We start from the raw sequence: 17,350 nt of genomic DNA, 5'->3' as shown, positions 1-17,350 counted from the left end.
AAAAAATAAAAATACAAGTGAATTGCACATTTCAAGTATTGAGTCTATTGCACTGTTGACTATTTACAAAAAGTATTGCACAAGGTATTGTACAGTGAGGTGAAGAGGCACTACAGCTTAGTTGTTCCCCCCTCCTTTGTCCTCCTGTTTCCCCTCCCTCTCCCCTCCAGAGAGGAGTTAAACAGTCTGATGGCGTGTGGGACAAAGGAGTTTTTAAGTCTGTTAGTTCTTGTCTTGGGGAGAAGCAACCTGTCACTGAACAGACATCTAGCTCTCTCTCTCTCTCTCTCTCTCTCTCTCTCTCTCTATATATATATATATATATATATATACATACATATATGTGTGTGTTATAATATTGAGATTGTGATTAATTTTTGTTTTTAGGTTACGTTCAGAGGCTAGACATGGACCACAGATGAAAATTAGCCTGTGGTTAATACTGATATATTTAAAATAATATTTATTAATGTTTGTTTGCCTTTGCTGTACAAAGCAATCCACAAATAGTTTTACTTTGGATGTGGCTCATACCCTATTGAGCTTTTCTTTTTGGTATCCATTTTTATAGACAGATTCTAACCATATTGAATGCAAGGGCCAGGTGTTATTTGCAGTCATATTAACATGTTGTTTAAACTGAGATACTGGGAGGCTAATTATAAGTCCACCCTCCACTGCCCCATCCCCAGTGAAAGTCTGTGTGGTGGCTAGTTCAAAAAGCTAAGATGCAGGACAAGACATTTGTAAGTTGAGATATTTTGATGATTGTGTTGTCTAGAAGGCGGACTCATTCTGAACATCTGCCCTGCCTTTGATAAGGTGTTAATGTTACAACCATTAGCAAAATGTAATGTTTTTGTCTGTATTATAGTGTGCTCTCCATCTTAAAGGAAATAACCAGTCAAGTGCTTCACTGAGCAGATATATTATAAGCAGTAGATAAAAGAAACATAAGTTGTAGTAAACACTGCAAACTCTTGAAGCCTGTGAACCTAACTAAACAAAACAAACACAGTACCAAATCCCTGTTTCGTGTTCTGAAGCGGAGAGCAAAGTAACTGTTATGCTGGCTTCAAATTCTATAGGGAAAAAGCATTTATCAACATGCAATTTTAGCCGACAGGGTTGTTGTCTAGTTAGACTGATTAAGTTCCCACACATAACAAACTGCACCTGCAGCTCTTTTGGAGGATGGCTCATTGTCTCATTGTCTTTATATGCTGCTGCATCATCTCCAACATAGCTGTTACCATCCATCAGTCGAATGGAGCAAACAGACTCTGAAGAATTCGCTCCTCCTTACAGTCACACCAAATATGTTTTATCACTGAGCAAAACAGGGAAAGCTCCTGAGACTCAAGTGCTGCCTGCTCTCACATCTGAAGCAATTTTGATGCAAACCAACATATTTCAAGAATATTTGCATGGAAGTGTACACTCAGAAAAATAAAGGTGCCAACTGGAACCAAAAGTGGTTCTTTAGACTGATGCCATAGAAGAACCTTTTTGGTGCCACAAAGAACCTTTCAAACAATGGTTCTTTGAAGAACCATTTCTTTCAGTGGTTCATTGAAGAACCTTTAAAGGTGCCCCAAAGAACCATCAAGAAATGGTTCTTTGGGGCACCTTTAATGGTTTTTCAAAGAACCTTTTTAAAAATGGTTCTTTAAAGAACCATTTTTAAAAAGGTCCTTCAAATGGTTCTTTAAAAAACCATTTTAAATCTTTCAAAATAAAATGCATCATAAATTGAATTTGAGTAGGGCAAAATAAATACTAGCACAGCATAGACATATATTAATGGTTTATTGTCATTTTGTAGTTACCAAAAGACAAAAACGCATTTTAACCCTCAGCACAACATCACTACTAATACATGTCACATATTAAGATAAGATAACCTTTATTAGTCCCACACGTGGGAAATTTGTTTTGTCACAGCAGGAAGTGGACAGTGCAAAAGTTATGAGGCAAAAATTAGAATACAATAAGAATAAATACAGTACACAACTGTACAGAATAGAATACTATATACAGTAGAATAAAATAAAATAAATATACAATAAGATAAGAATAGAATACAAATACAAATACTATATACAACTGAGTAAAAATACAACGATGACAGAAAGGATTATTGCACTTAGTATTATTGCATATGTATGGATGTGTGTGCTTGATCAGTTAAAGTCTTTATTATGGAGTCTGACAGCAGTGGGGAGGAAAGACCTGCGAAATCTCTCCGTCCCACACCGTGGGTGCCGCAGTCTCCCACTGAAGGAGCTGCTCAGTGCTGTCACAGTCTGCTGCATGGGGTGGGAGATGTTGTCCATCAGGGATGACAGCTTAGCCGCCGTTCTCCTGTCACTCACCACCTCCACTGGGTCCAGAGGGCATCCTAGAACAGAGCTGGCCCTTCGGATCACCCTGTTCAGTCTCTTCCTGTCCCCAGCAGAGATGCTGCCGCCCCAGCAGACCACGCCATAAAAGATAGCAGAAGCCACAACAGAGTCATAGAAGGTCTTCAGGAGTGGGCCCTCCACTCCAAACGACCTGAGTCTCCGCAGCAGGTACAGCCTGCTCTGCCCTTTCCTGTAGAGGGCGTCTGAGTTATGAGTCCAGTCCAGTCTATTGTTCAGATGAACACCAAGGTACCTGTAGCTGTCCACAGCCTCAATGTCCATACCCTGGATGTTCAGTGGTTGCAGTGGAGAATGCTTGTGCCTGCGGAAGTCTACCACCAGCTCCTTGGTTTTACTGGCGTTGATCTGGAGGTAGTTCAGCTGGCACCAGTCCACAAAGTCTTGAGTCAGTTAGTGTTTTAAACAGTAATAATTAAATATATTTGCTATACTATAAATAAATATATATAAATACTATAGCTACAGATAACACAACAAATAATACATGTATTGTTTAATTAATAAAACATCAGAAAGTGATAAAACACATTAGAAATAGCAATAGCTTCATAACAGACCAATAAATCAACACATTTTCATCAGCAGATGTTTGCATGTTCAGTAAAAATATTTCAACAAGTTTATGATTAAAATGATCAATGAACTTCAGCCTTACGCTATGTAATGTACGTTTCATGTTGTACTCATGGTCCTTTGTTAGTTCAGTTTAGGATAATGTCTCTGACGTATGTATCATATCAAATATATGTCATATCAAAACAAGCCCACACCTGCAGTTGTTTCAGTTTTTCACTGGTGTTTCCTGTCAGCTGGTCAACCTCACTCAGGCGGACATCCATATCAGCCAACCAAACGACAAGTTCCTCCCTTTGTGCTTCAAACCCCTCCCACTCTGAGACAAGGAGCTGAAAGAGAGAGAAAAGAGTCAATTATAAAGAAGAGAGAGAAGTGAAACCCTCCTCAGAAGGTCTGACTCGCATACCTGCAGTTGACCTGTGATGGACTCCTGTTTGGCGTTCACGTCATCCCTCGTTGTTGCCAACAGCCGAGTCTGCAGGGTGCCCTGGAAGAGCTGAGTTAATGTTCGACTCGTCCTGGTCAGGCTCTCCAGCTGGATGAGCCGAGGTCTCCCCTCTCACCGCTGCCTCTGAACACAGAAACACAAATTTCATCTGAAGCAGGAGGTGCAGATTTTTTGTGCTATTCTTTTCTAAATCCAGGCTAGATCACGTGGAGGTATTTGGAAAACTTTTTTGGCCAGTGGACGACTGTTGTCTTGCAGAAAGTCAAATCAAACATATGCGATACACAATTAATTCACAAGAACACATTATAAAAAATAAGTCCAGTTCTTGCCTGATTTCAAGTGAAATCTGCATCAAAACAGGGTGACAGAAGTAAAACGAGTGCACAAAGCCTCACTTTGTAAAAGCCTGCTATTACAGTTCTCCTCTATGCAGACGACTTTCCTGTTTTCAAGGCACAACTTGGATCTGCTGTACGAATCTTATGGATACACACTAAATGAAACAATAGTGTGCATGACTCCAGATTCTGATCCCTCATCCTAATATGGTCCCAACATAGCAACAGCAATAAAGCAAATGTTGAGGCTTCAAAATACAAAGTCCATAAACCAATGGCTGACGTGGGTTTTATCATAAGGGTGATAAATATACAGATTTCAGTCTGTCTTAGAGATTTGATGTTCATTTACCTGCAGATGCACTATGCATACCTGCTCCATGGTTTTTCACAACATTTTGCACATCACTATTTAATACAGGAAGTAGGTGAACTAAAACAAGTCATCTTTCTTTGTGAGAGGACCATATTAATGAAACAAACCTCATCATAGGGAGCCCTAAAGATGCTCCTGCTGCTTCTCTTCCTCCTCATCCTAAGCTTCCTTCTCCTTGTCCTCGCCTTCCATCCAATTGTAATTCAACCTAATTGTGTTTCTCCCCCTCCTCTTCCTCATTTTGTTGGAGCTGTGAACACAATTAATGTGAATCTGGATTAATTTGTGCAAACAAGAAAAATCTACAGCTTTTTGGTCAGAGGTGCTCTTGTGATTTAAGCCGGGTAGAGTAGATTTATCTGTTGATGCTACCTGCTTCAGCTCTGGCTGCTGAGTGATATTTACACCCTGGCTGGATTACAAACTTTACCCATGTGCTGAACTTTGGCCCAGCGTTGATACCTCTTGTTAGTATAACGACCTCTTCTTAGCTTGTATGTATGATTTATGATGGTGGATAAATGAAATATAAAAAAAAATTAACTATATTACAAAAGAACATCTATCTTGGAAACATCAAATGACCGGAGCATAACTTGTCAACTAGTCCGAAACTAAGTTATGCAGGAACAGTCAAAGACACCTTCTCATGTCACATTTATATTCATTTCTATATAATTTGATTAGACAATAAAGAGTTATCTAATCGAATTATTCATTCAAAACGCTTATGCATAGCTGCATTTTATACAGCTCATACAGAATTCAAAGTACAGGTTCATGTGAGTATTTAATGTACGGCTCAGATCTACAGAATTTCAGAGTTTCTAGAGCAGACACAGAGCTCACAACAGGCTTCAGGCGCCATTTTAGTGACTTTAACAATATATTAAATTTTAATTTCGGTCTAGCTGACATTAGGTTATGTACGCAGCACGCAATTGAACCACATATTTTAGAAGCCAAAGGTTCAAATTAGCTGGGAGCAGCTTCACTTAATTATAACAGTGGTTTTGTTAAGAAAACAGTTGGATACTAAATTGCGCTGACATCAACGGCTAACGTATCTAGCTAATCGCTACTGTTAGCACAACATTAACAGCAAGCTACAATGACGAGTAACAAAAACAAAACAGTAATAAGGTTTTAATGAAAATGTTTTACCTTTTCTAACAGTCCCAGAATCCACAGCTTCAAAGTCCAGAAGGTACTGAAGACTGTTATCCGTTTCGCTGTCACCGTCCGTGAGGTTTTTTTTCCCGAAAGGTCAAGGCCCGCCGCTCGCACACTCTGTCTGCGCATGCGCATCCCAACGACGGACCCCTCCGTCCGCTCCCGGGAGGTTATAGTATGACGTGTTCTGACGTCACTCTCTCGCTCCCTGTCATTTATTTGGCTCGAAACACATATTAACAAATTGCTCAGTGATGAACAACTACTCAGATCATTTACCTAAGCAGTGCGCTTTGTCAAAACGAAGTGTGTGTCCATTACACTGACATTCTGTTCTGCAATTGTTATTTACTTGTATTTTATAATTTGACTTTACATACTGCTGGGTGGTTTGTAAAGTTTACAATAACTAGTATTATCATTATGCTATATTTTCAAAAATATATAATAATCTCAAAAGCAATGCCTTGGAGTAGAAAATAGTAATGCTTTATTAAAATTTAAAACTAAAGTACAGTATTTGAATGTGTGTATTGTGTCTACTGTTTGCAAATATTTCTAACTTTTATTTGAATATTCAGCTTCCTATTGCCAGGTATCCCGCCCTCCCCCTTCGCACACACATGCACACAAAGAAAACACACAGTATAATTCACAGCCTCATTATAGTGAATAAATATTTATGCCATTTACACCATCAAACTTAGATTGCTAAGGATGAAGAACCTTTTGTTCTTTAAAGAACCATTTGTAATAGCTGAAGAACCATCCACAAAATAAAAAGGTTCTTTGACGTATGATGGTTCTTTAAAGAACCATGAAGACATCTGAAGAACCATTTAAGAACCATAATTTTTCTGAGTGTACACGCAGTCCGAGCCGTATGTGTGTAAGCCAGAAAAAAGTCAAAGTCAGCTTTTCTTTGAGCACAGTCGGAGACTTGTTATATTCCAAACAAAGACCTAGCTTGTGAGTTGACTGCTGTTATGATAGAGGACAGTTTAGTCCTGAATTCCAACTGCATCTCATCAACTGACTATAAAGAAAAAACGGGACAGCTGTCTTTTGATGTCCTGTTGTCATTTGCATAATCACATTCATTCAACAAGGGTTAAATTGAAAACATACAGGGCACGGACCGGTGTGCTCACCCGCTTTAATGTTAGAACCACGTTTTTTCCTCCACACTGTTTTATTACAAAGGAGCAAGCTAGTGTGTAACATGCAATTTATTTGATAACTGTGAGCTGAAAACAGAATCTGTGCACTGCCACCCTCAGTGAGGACACTTCAGGGTAGATTTGCAACTATAATTTATGGGTTTTTAATTATAAAGGTCTAATGCTTTGTGTCATGTTTATGGTTATTTGCCGAACGTCTTTTGCACTTCTTGTGTTTATTTAGAATTAACAAAAAGTGTCTGCTATTTGTCATTTTTAATTAAGATTTTATTTTAAAAGTTGCAAAAGTTAAATTGCAGTCCCTATACAATCTAAGGAGCTTGGAAAGAAAAGCGTCTGGACTTCTTTAAGTTGCTTCAAGACGTTTCACCTCTCATCTGAGAAGCTTCTTCAGCTCTAGGGTCAAATGGAGTCTCCAGATTTAAGCACATGGAACATGGACGCCCCAATGATCCTCTACCTAATCACACGAGCCAAGGTGTGAAAATGGGTGTAAAGTCACAATCAGCCAAGGTTTCAGATGAACCCACTGTGAGACACCCTATCATGCGATTTCCTGACGTCAAAAGGTTGTGAGTGGGCGTTAAGGCGTCTGGGAAGGGTTCTTAAAACTGGATTATAGATGGCAGACAGTTGGTATCGTAAGCCACCGCCTCTGTTTAAAGATGGTCGCTCACAGTGGACATAGATGGCTTCTTTCACTCCTCTTTCAAACCATCTGTCTTCTCTGTCCAAAATGTGAACACAGCCGAGTCTTGTCCTGTGGAGGTGGCTCTTCTATGTTGTGTCATGCGCTTGTGAAGTGGCTGTTTGGTCTCTCCAGTGTAGAGGTCTGGGCATTCCTCGCTGCACTGTACAGCATACACCACATTGTTAAGTTTGTGTTTAGGAGTTTTGTCTTTGGGATGAACCAGCTTTTGTCTGAGTGTGTGGCTGGGTCTGAAGTACACGAGAATGGAGAAGACTCTCCTGAGTTTCTCTGATAAACCTGCTACATAGGGGATGACAGTATTGTTGCCTTTGTCTTCCTGCTCCTCCCTAGTTGGTGTCGAGACGCTTTTCTTTCCAAGCTCTTTGGACCATGATGACCTGGATGACTGAGAACCTTCACAGACATATCCCCATACAATGCACAGCTTCAAGAACTATTTTTATTCAAATTCTAACACCAACCTTGAACAACCTTGAACTGGAAAGACATCAATTAAATTAAATATAAATATAAATTAAAGCCACATAGTTTTAAGAACTTGAAGTCGAGTAGGTGAAAAATAATGCAAATTATTTGTCACTACAGGTGGAAAAAAAAAGCCATGTAAAAAGTCAAGCTCAGAAGGAGCATCACTCAGTGTAATTCATCGAGCGTATCACTGATGAACCATCAGTTCATTATAAGGTTACTTTTTAGCCAAGTTAGAGTATTCTTTGTTGCTTGCTGTTGGCACTGCTGTCATTCATTAGAATACCAAGAATGAGGCGCCAAAGTCAGGCATTTCCCTGTATTTGAAATGGCCAGAAGAAGAGATGCATCAAACTGTAAGCCAGATGGACAGTTGTGTATGTTATGTTTTCAATTTTTTGCATTTAAAAAAATAAAACGTGGCAAAGGAACTGAAAACGATGTAGCAAGGAATTAATTTTTGTTGCTTAATGATAAATGCAGCATTGTGATTCATCTATCACTGGAAGAAACACAGTCAGCTGACTGCGTTGGACCATAAGTCACCAATCCCCTAAATCTCAAAGTGGCATTTGCTTATAGGACTATTCCTGGTTTTAATTTGTGGATGACCTACTACTACAGCACTGCTGTTGTGAAGTCGCCGTTGAGGCGCACCCTGAGAGTCCTCCGTGCTGTTAATAATGATTCATAGCACTTCCTCCTCCTCAGTGTGTGAGTAGGATTTCAGAGGGAAGAGACAAATCAGAGCTGCTTTTTATATCCCGACCTTTCAATCAGGATCTGACCTGTCTATAATAAGTGACACCGAACCCTGGATGTGTAATGTATGTGTGCTGCCTCAACAAATTGCTTCACTGGGGACCAGAGGAGAGCCTTTCTTTTCCTGGCACATGAAACTCCAGGGAGAAAGAGCCTTCGAATGCTGCATTCAAACTTCAAGCTGTGCCCAGCTTCAAAATTTAAAAAAAAAAGAAGAAGAAGCTGCATTTAAACACTATTACACGAGTGCCTTTTCTATTAACAGCTGCACAGAAGAACAGAATGGCTCCGATCGTATGAAAACCTGCAGCCATTTGTCATATTATTATGTCTGCTGCAGCTTTAATCAGGAACCCGCTTGGTAAGGTGTCAGAAGTGGCTTCTGCTATTGCCTCAAGTCACACTTCTGTGTTATTACATATCTGAAATTTTATTTGCTTACTGAGCCAACACAGGTTTCTCACTCTAATTGTCTCTTCTGGGAGAGAGGTCTTAATGTGTGATGGGAGGAAACATGAGTTTTTGACCCACATTCATCTGACCACAGATGAGACTGGGTGACTGAAAAGAAGCGGTCGGCTCAGTGACAGTAAACGTTCAAATCATTCACAAATTCAACAAAATATTTAATCTGTTCAGGTAGACCTGTGAGAATACAGGGAAATATCTCAACAAGAGAAAATTGTAAGCATTATGGGAGTAAAGAATTTTAAAGGTTAATAGAAGCAACAGAAGCATAAATAATTCACCTTTAGTGTGGCCAGATGGAGAAATAACTCGTGACTATTCAAACTGTTTAGAAAAAAGCTTTCATTACGGGTTGTAGTTATGAGGGCTGATTCTGCAAGAGGAAATAGCAGAGGCACTATAAATTCAACTATCGACTAGAAATACTTGCACTTGACACTCGTTTTAAAGCATGTGCAGTACAGTCCATTCAGAAAGTTTTCAAGCAGGTTTTGTGTAGCTTGTTGCGTTTCACTTGTCTTATCACTCTTACAGACAATAACAAACAAAAACAGGTTTTTCTGGCATTTTGATTTTTTTTCATTTGAATAAGTCCTCATGCCCTTCTCTTAATAGTAGGTTAAATCAGCATCAGAATACTTTAATTGTCCCTAAGGAAATTATGTAAAGCGTTCATGCTCTCCCCTGTAAAACAGAGAAACACACAATGTCTGCAGATTGTGTCTTTGCCAACAATGACAGCTACAATGGTAAGAAATAAACCTACATGCTTGGCACGCCTTTCTTTTCTCACCGTCTGCTGTTCAAACCAGAATTGTCTAACCTCAACTTGCGAATGGCATAAATGAGATGATGGTGTATCAAGCTACGGTGCCAGCTAGGATAGGCTTCCCCTCAACTCTTAATTGGATCAGCAGTTAAGAAGGTGGATGGATGCATGGATGAATAGATGGGGTCCTTATGCAGCATATAACACATATGTTTCACCGTGACGATTTTTCAATGAACCATTTGTGTGTGTGGTGTGTGACATTCGATTGCCTCCGCTGGATATAACGCTGGTTTGGCAACAAAAAGCTCAGATAAACAGACCCTGCCTTTCTAACATGTCAAGAAGGAAAGTCCAGCTAATGTTTGTGAAGTACAGGGAGTGCAGAATTATTAGGCAAATGAGTATTTTGTCCACATCATCCTCTTCATGCATGTTGTCTTACTCCAAGCTGTATAGGCTCGAAAGCCTACTACCAATTAAGCATATTAGGTGATGTGCATCTCTGTAATGAGAAGGGGTGTGGTCTAATGACATCAACACCCTATATCAGGTGTGCATAATTATTAGGCAACTTCCTTTCCTTTGGCAAAATGGGTCAAAAGAAGGACTTGACAGGCTCAGAAAAGTCAAAAATAGTGAGATATCTTGCAGAGGGATGCAGCAGTCTCAAAATTGCAAAGCTTCTGAAGCGTGATCATCGAACAATCAAGCGTTTCATTCAAAATAGTCAACAGGGTCGCAAGAAGCGTGTGGAAAAACCAAGGCGCCAAATAACTGCCCATGAACTGAGAAAAGTCAAGCGTGCAGCTGCCAAGATGCCACTTGCCACCAGTTTGGCCATATTTCAGAGCTGCAACATTACTGGAGTGCCCAAAAGCACAAGGTGTGCAATACTCAGAGACATGGCCAAGGTAAGAAAGGCTGAAAGACGACCACCACTGAACAAGACACACAAGCTGAAACGTCAAGACTGGGCCAAGAAATATCTCAAGACTGGTTTTTCTAAGGTTTTATGGACTGATGAAATGAGAGTGAGTCTTGATGGGCCAGATGGATGGGCCCGTGGCTGGATTGGTAAAGGGCAGAGAGCTCCAGTCCCACTCAGACGCCAGAACTGGTTTGGGCTGGTATCATCAAAGATGAGCTTGTGGGGCCTTTTCGGGTTGAGGATGGAGTCAAGCTCAACTCCCAGTCCTACTGCCAGTTTCTGGAAGACACCTTCTTCAAGCAGCGGTACAGGAAGAAGTCTGCATCCTTCAAGAAAAACATGATTTTCATGCAGGACAATGCTCCATCACACGCGTCCAAGTACTCCACAGCGTGGCTGGCAAGAAAGGGTATAAAAGAAGAAAAACTAATGACATGGCCTCCTTGTTCACCTGATCTGAACCCCATTGAGAGCCTGTGGTCCATCATCAAATGTGAGATTTACAAGGAAGGAAAACAGTACACCTCTCTGAACAGTGTCTGGGAGGCTGTGGTTGCTGCTGCACGCAATGTTGATGGTGAACAGATCAAAACACTGACAGAATCCATGGATGGCAGGCTTTTGAGTGTCCTTGCAAAGAAAGGTGGCTATATTGGTCGCTGATTTGTTTTTGTTTTGTTTTTGAATGTCAGAAATGTATATTTGTGAATGTGGAGATGTTATATTGGTGTCACTGGTAAAAATAAATAATTGAAATGGGTATATATTTGTTTTTTGATAAGTTGCCTAATAATTATGCACAGTAATAGTCACCTGCACACACAGATATCCCCCTAAAATAGCTAAAACTAAAAACAAACTAAAAACTACTTCCAAAAACATTCAGCTTTGATATTAATGAGTTTTTTGGGTTCATTGAGAACATGGTTGTTGTTCAATAATAAAATTATTCCTCAAAAATGCAACTTGCCTAATAATTCTGCACTCCCTGTATATCCAACAGACAGCCAGATCAGGGGAAATGGAACAACAATCATTTTGGAACAATCTTGAACCGTGAAACAGCAATCAACACATTTACTGCTTAGTGGGCTGCCCACTGCTTCACTGAGTGAATGGGTCAAATGCAGAGAAAAACAAGTAATTTCCCCATGGGGATCAATAAAGTATCCATTATTATTATTATTATTATTATTATTACTGGTCAGTCGCTGGTTTCTTTTTCACATCATTGAGAACTGTGGCTAAACGGGTTCAGTCTTTATTTTATCTCAGCACATGCTTCTCATGATCTGGGTCATTCAGGTTCCTTTCAGCCCACTCACATTGGGCTGCCATATTGAGCAATATCTTTGGTCTGGCCATTCCACCATAAAGGCATCCGATATATGCCTTGCTACAGTCTTGGAAAACACCGTTAATAAAGATCCCTAACACTTGTGTTAGACTTGTGACAGTGATGGATTGTGTATACAGTGATGGGTAAAAATACTGAATCCGTTTTAAGATGACCTGAAATATAAGAAAGCACAGAAGAGGAACTGAGTGTACTGAGCATTTATATCCACGTCTTGTTTCGTGGGAATCCAGCCACAGGAGGCAGTGTGATACAATATGCAGTCCCCATCCTTGTGGGACTGTGCAGTATGTTCTGTTCCAGATCCAAGGGAGATGGATAATCTTTCTTTTTTTCCTCCTCCAGAAAAGCTTTCCGTGTGACAGTATCTTGTCTGACTTGCCACCCCTGGAGCATCAGTGAGGCATCTCTGGGCATCTAAAAAAAGCACACTGGGAGAGGGAGATTTCCTCCATGTGTTGCTCCTGAAGTACTGGAGCAGATCCTTGGACTGATTTCCTCTCATGATTTCCTAGACACAACAGGTGCCTGTTTACTTGTGATCAGGCCTTTAGACAATCTACCGCGGGGGGGCGGGAGGACCAGCTGAATGAGCAATGAAACAATTTTATGTGACCTTGAACGGCGTTGACAGCATGATGTGTTGTTCAATATCTGAAAAAAACCCAGTTATACTGATGGATTTTAATTTTCACTGAGAGGGCTGCTGCTTGTCAGCAGTATTCTCTTTTGGTTTGCACTTGAGGGTATCCTTAGCAGTCACTCCCAAGTACTGTTAAGAGCACTTTTAAGCCTGTGATGAATTTATTTCTATGCAAATTTTCTTTGTAATGATAATAACTATGTTAATAGGTCCCACGGCATATTGGGCAATTTAGTTTCTAACATCTACTTTGGCATCTTTGTCTGACAAAAGGGCTGAAAAGATTTCAGCTCCTCACTACAGGCCAGCACACTGAAATTAGCATAGACTCTCTTGCCCAGTCTTTCCTAGGAGGCTCTGTTTGTGCAAAGACAAGGAAACCCTACCATGACACACGACACAGAAGAATTTATGACCATGGAAAACATGGAAATTCTTACACATTCAAACGAATGTTCCCACTAGGTCTACAGTACCTCACTAGCCTGGAGAGGGGAGGCATGTAAAGTCATCTGTGTGCTGCACTGTGAGGTCCAGCTCTTTTCCTAAAGTGGTACAAGCCTGTTTAGCATCTTTGTTGTATATATGTAAGACCAGCTTGTAGCTTGTAGTTGAAGGAGGAAAAACATGTGTAAAATTTAAACATTCATCCAGCAAGGCCACAGCTCGTAATGAACAGTGACTGAGTCGTTAGTGCTACTGTTTAGATTGTTATTGTTGCAGAACTGTGAACAATAAGCAGCACTGATCAATAATTTTATTATTTCTTAATAAGGACAAATGCCATGACTGTGCAATGTGAAAGTGCTCACTTACACTGATGAACCCAGAGCAAATGATCAATTCTTTGGTTTTCCTTTGCTCTGCAGAGCATTTAGTGTCTTTTAGCTCATTGTTTTGTTTTTGTGGTGCTTAATTTTAGTCCTGTTTCAGCCTCACTACACGTGACTGCTGGAAAACATCTGATAAAGTTGCTGTTTACCACCTGCCCAGCAAAAATACCAAACAAATGGCAGAATGGCACCATTGTGTAATATACCATTTGTTCAGCGGTTTACATGGCTGACCAAATGCTAATTTTTTGTCATATCTGCTAGCAAACAACTGTTTTCTAAACCAAATCAAATCTAAAAGCTTATAATGTGTCAAATGTGCTGTTTTCATATTCTACTGTTCCTGAGTGGACAAAAAAAAGCTTTGTTTTTCACTTGCTGTTTACATTCAAACAACATGAGTGAGTCATTTGCCACTGAAAAACAAAGATAAGGGTAGATAAGAACATAAAAACCGAGATTTTTAGACAATCTGAGTGATGAAATTTCAAACCGCTCAACTAGACTCTGCAGCGTGCTAGCCCCAGGGCCCCAGAAATACAGCCCTAAGTTTAAAGTGCAGAGGATCCACAGCTGAGGGCAATAAAACAGATGGATGAACTTTCTTCAAAATATTTGTGAGATAAATGAAAGAAAACAAGCCACAGTACCAACATTACTGCCAACAGTTGATGGAGGATGAAATAGCATCATGCCAATAAAACAAACAATATAAATAAATAAATAAAATAAAGGAGAAAAAAAGATGAGGAAGAAGAAGAAAACTATATTACATGATAGACAGAAAGGAAACTCCATCATCATTAGGCGACCTTGGTTAGAAGGAATCAAAGGTAGCAGTTTTCAGTCTTTGTTCAATCTGTCTGATGAAAATCGTGCTGAGTATAGACATAACTGGGTTAGCATGTCAGCTTTTTCTACAGCACGCATGGACAGACTGATGCTGCTGCTGCCTTCACATTGCCAACCTGCTTCCCAATTTCCCCTCTGATCCCACGCAGAAACACGGGCAGATAAAACAGAAGCGAGGTATACGGCAAGCCAGAAACCCCCAGCATGACAGAGAAGGGAACACCGAGGCTCATTAACAGCAGCCGCCTGGACCAATCCCAGTGCTCAGTGTAGGGAGTAAGAGCCAACTCGCTCCATTACAGGGACGAGAGAGACTTCTAAAGGGCAAGACCATCTGGAGCAAGCCTCACTCTTTTTTTTCTTAACTGCATATGGGCGGGAGGCAGAGCCCAGATTCATCAGGCAAGCTGATAATCAGATGCCACCGACACTCATTCATGTGGCTCTGTGTCGGGTCAATTGTGGCCGCTGGTGAAATGTAGCAGCTGAACTGAAGTTTCAAAGACACTCAGCATGGCTAAAATATTTTTGTGAACTTAAAGCAGTCAAGTTTTTGAAAGCAACGGGGCTTAATCAGACAGAAGGACGTGTCTTTAAGTAACAATAAGTGCAACCATGTCGTCTCCCTCAGTGTCCAGGAAGTGTCAGAGGAATGCCGCAGGGACAGGTGAAAACTCAGACTCCAGTGTTATGATGACATCCGTCCCCCTGAGGACAAATAGCTGCAATATGAAAAATTGATACAGGGCAGAAAATAGACTCCCAGTCTGAGAGAGAGTAAGGGTGACCATGAGGCTACTGCAGAAGGAGTCTAAATTATAGCAGCACAATTTACCCAAATTAATTATTCACTGGGCAGGAGGCTGCTATCAGTAACTAGACACACAATTACAAAGACACAAGGTTGGGCTTGTTTAAGGGTACATCCAGAAGAAAACTAATGAGGGCTGACACACTGATTGATAGCAGACTCCAGAAGCTATTTGTCTGCCCTCTGCGTGAAGCTCTTTGCTGAGAATGCGTCTGGAAAAGCCTCTTCCAGGATTAGGAGCACAAGGAGAACGGATGAGAGTAACAAGTAGTCATAATATTTTCCTGTGAAATTAAAGAATAAGATTCCAGTGATGGTGGCATACAGCGGTGCTTGGAGCAAATCCTCAGAGCCTTAGAAAAATAATGACCTCTTCAGGATTACATTGCAATATGTATATACATGAAGCGTCCTGGAAAATGCTGTTGCAGTAACCCCATTGCTTCTCAACTCAAGGGAGCTGTTCAACATGCTCACAAGTGACAGCAAGCCTTAATAAGTAAGCCAGTAGCCAGGCTGCACGGAACACTGCTTCCGTGCTCTGGGCAGATACATAGATAATCAAAGCATGACAGTAGGTTTTACATTTCAAATAACCCACGGTGCATTACCAGCAGTTATTTACAGTGTAAGCACTACACATTAATTTTTAAACAGGCCCTTAAGCTCTGGTTGACAGACAAAGCTGGCAAGCAGGAGCAGCCGAATGCACTGTTGTTGTTTTTTCGATTCACAATATGAAACATAGTAATGGCACCAAGCAAAGTGCTGGAGAATGCATTATTAATGCGCTGATGATGTAATACGTAAAGGTCATAGCCATTGTCTCTGCACACAGTCATTCATCATTTATTGTGTCTCCGTGTACAGAGATGCACAGTATTACTGTACAACCAAATTAAAATATAGATTTTTCCTTTGCAGATATATTCAGGGAGTCCGTTTTAAACACGCGTGTGATTATCCGGCTACAAATCAGGATGATATCATTTATTTCTTGGATACTCTCTTTTGAGCGAAAGCCCACAGGAGATAAAGCGACAGCTTGGCAGATGTCTTTTCTTACTGGGAGTAGTGGGAGTCCCAGACGCCAAAAATGAGACTGCACAGCTGCCACGTCTCCATCTGCACCAGTGTTGCGTATGTCAGCCGGCTTTCGTGTACAGGTGTGTCCCCCTGGCTCCGCTCGCTGGAAACGAGGCGGTGAGAGCTCGTGTTCGGTAATCCTCCTTTCTGGCTTTCGCCGCCGCAGTTTTGTGATCTCATTTTCCATGTGTGTCTCATTAATCCCCGTCACGGCCAAGTGGCCCGGCGCTCCTGCTGTCATCACCTCGTAGGGTCCTCAAGCCACCGCACGCCAACCCAAGGCCTCGGAACAAAGCGAGGAGGCGAGGAGGGGGGAGAGCGGCGCCTGTGCACCGGGCCACAAATCATGGATGAGGGTCGGACTGTCGCAGACTGTGAGAACTCACCTTGGCTTGGCTTCTTGCAGCCCTATAAATGAAGACTGTGTGCTCTCTGATGGATGACGTGCATCAAAATAGAAGACCACAGGGTTGTTTGGCCATGATAAGTGTCACTTAGAGCTGCCACACAGACACAGACACACATTTTATATGGGAAGATATTTGTTCAAGTTAATGTCACATTCAGTAGATTTTTAGTTATCACTTGAAAGTACTGTATATGCGTAATGAATTCAATCATACTTATTAAACTAGATGGAGCTGTGGCTTGAGTATGCTATGTGTTGTGTAATGAGGGCGCTAATGATGCTTTAAAATTGTTTACTGGAAAGCTCACCACTTAGCGCTTAGTTCAGTCTTTTATCACACGGCTTCACGACTAACTTCAATATCTTCAAATGACGGCATTTGTCATTGCACTGCGAAGATGGGAGTCAATCGACTGCTACCGAATATGCAAAGTGGAGCACAGAGGACCGTGGAGAAGATGAGACTGCTTTCTTCTTCCAAACAAATATGAGTGTAGCCTACTGTTTTGTGATAGTATAATCTCAAAGTGTAAAGATTCAAATAAAAGTAGAGCTAATTGCGTCATATGTATGTGTGGATGGTGGTGTTCTTCCTCTTCTTTTGGCAGCTGTCGCCCCCATCTCTCCTTTTTCCTAGCATCCTTGTCTATCACCTAAACCCTCTGCGTGTCCTCCTTCACTACATCCATGAATTTTCTTTCTGGTCTTCCTCTTTAGGTCCTGCCTGG

At 41.0% G+C, this 17,350-nt stretch overlaps 1 long non-coding RNA gene across 1 annotated transcript; it reads right to left on the bottom strand.

Annotated features, from left to right (window-relative positions):
* Positions 1 to 2,838: 2,838 nt before the first annotated feature.
* On the bottom strand, positions 2,839 to 5,507 carry LOC309707618. Its single transcript, XR_014277028.1, has 4 exons — positions 5,332 to 5,507; positions 4,275 to 4,417; positions 3,409 to 3,573; positions 2,839 to 3,331 (listed from the first exon to the last, which is right to left on the bottom strand). It is a non-coding gene; the product is annotated as an uncharacterized lncRNA (long non-coding RNA).
* Positions 5,508 to 17,350: the final 11,843 nt, after the last annotated feature.

The sequence above is a fragment of the Aulonocara stuartgranti genome (genome assembly GCF_965226115.1).
Source record: "Aulonocara stuartgranti genome assembly, chromosome: 5".
Taxonomy (NCBI): domain Eukaryota; kingdom Metazoa; phylum Chordata; class Actinopteri; order Cichliformes; family Cichlidae; genus Aulonocara; species Aulonocara stuartgranti.
Note: the sequence above shows the minus strand (reverse complement) of the source record. Positions and strands in the feature narration are given on the sequence as shown.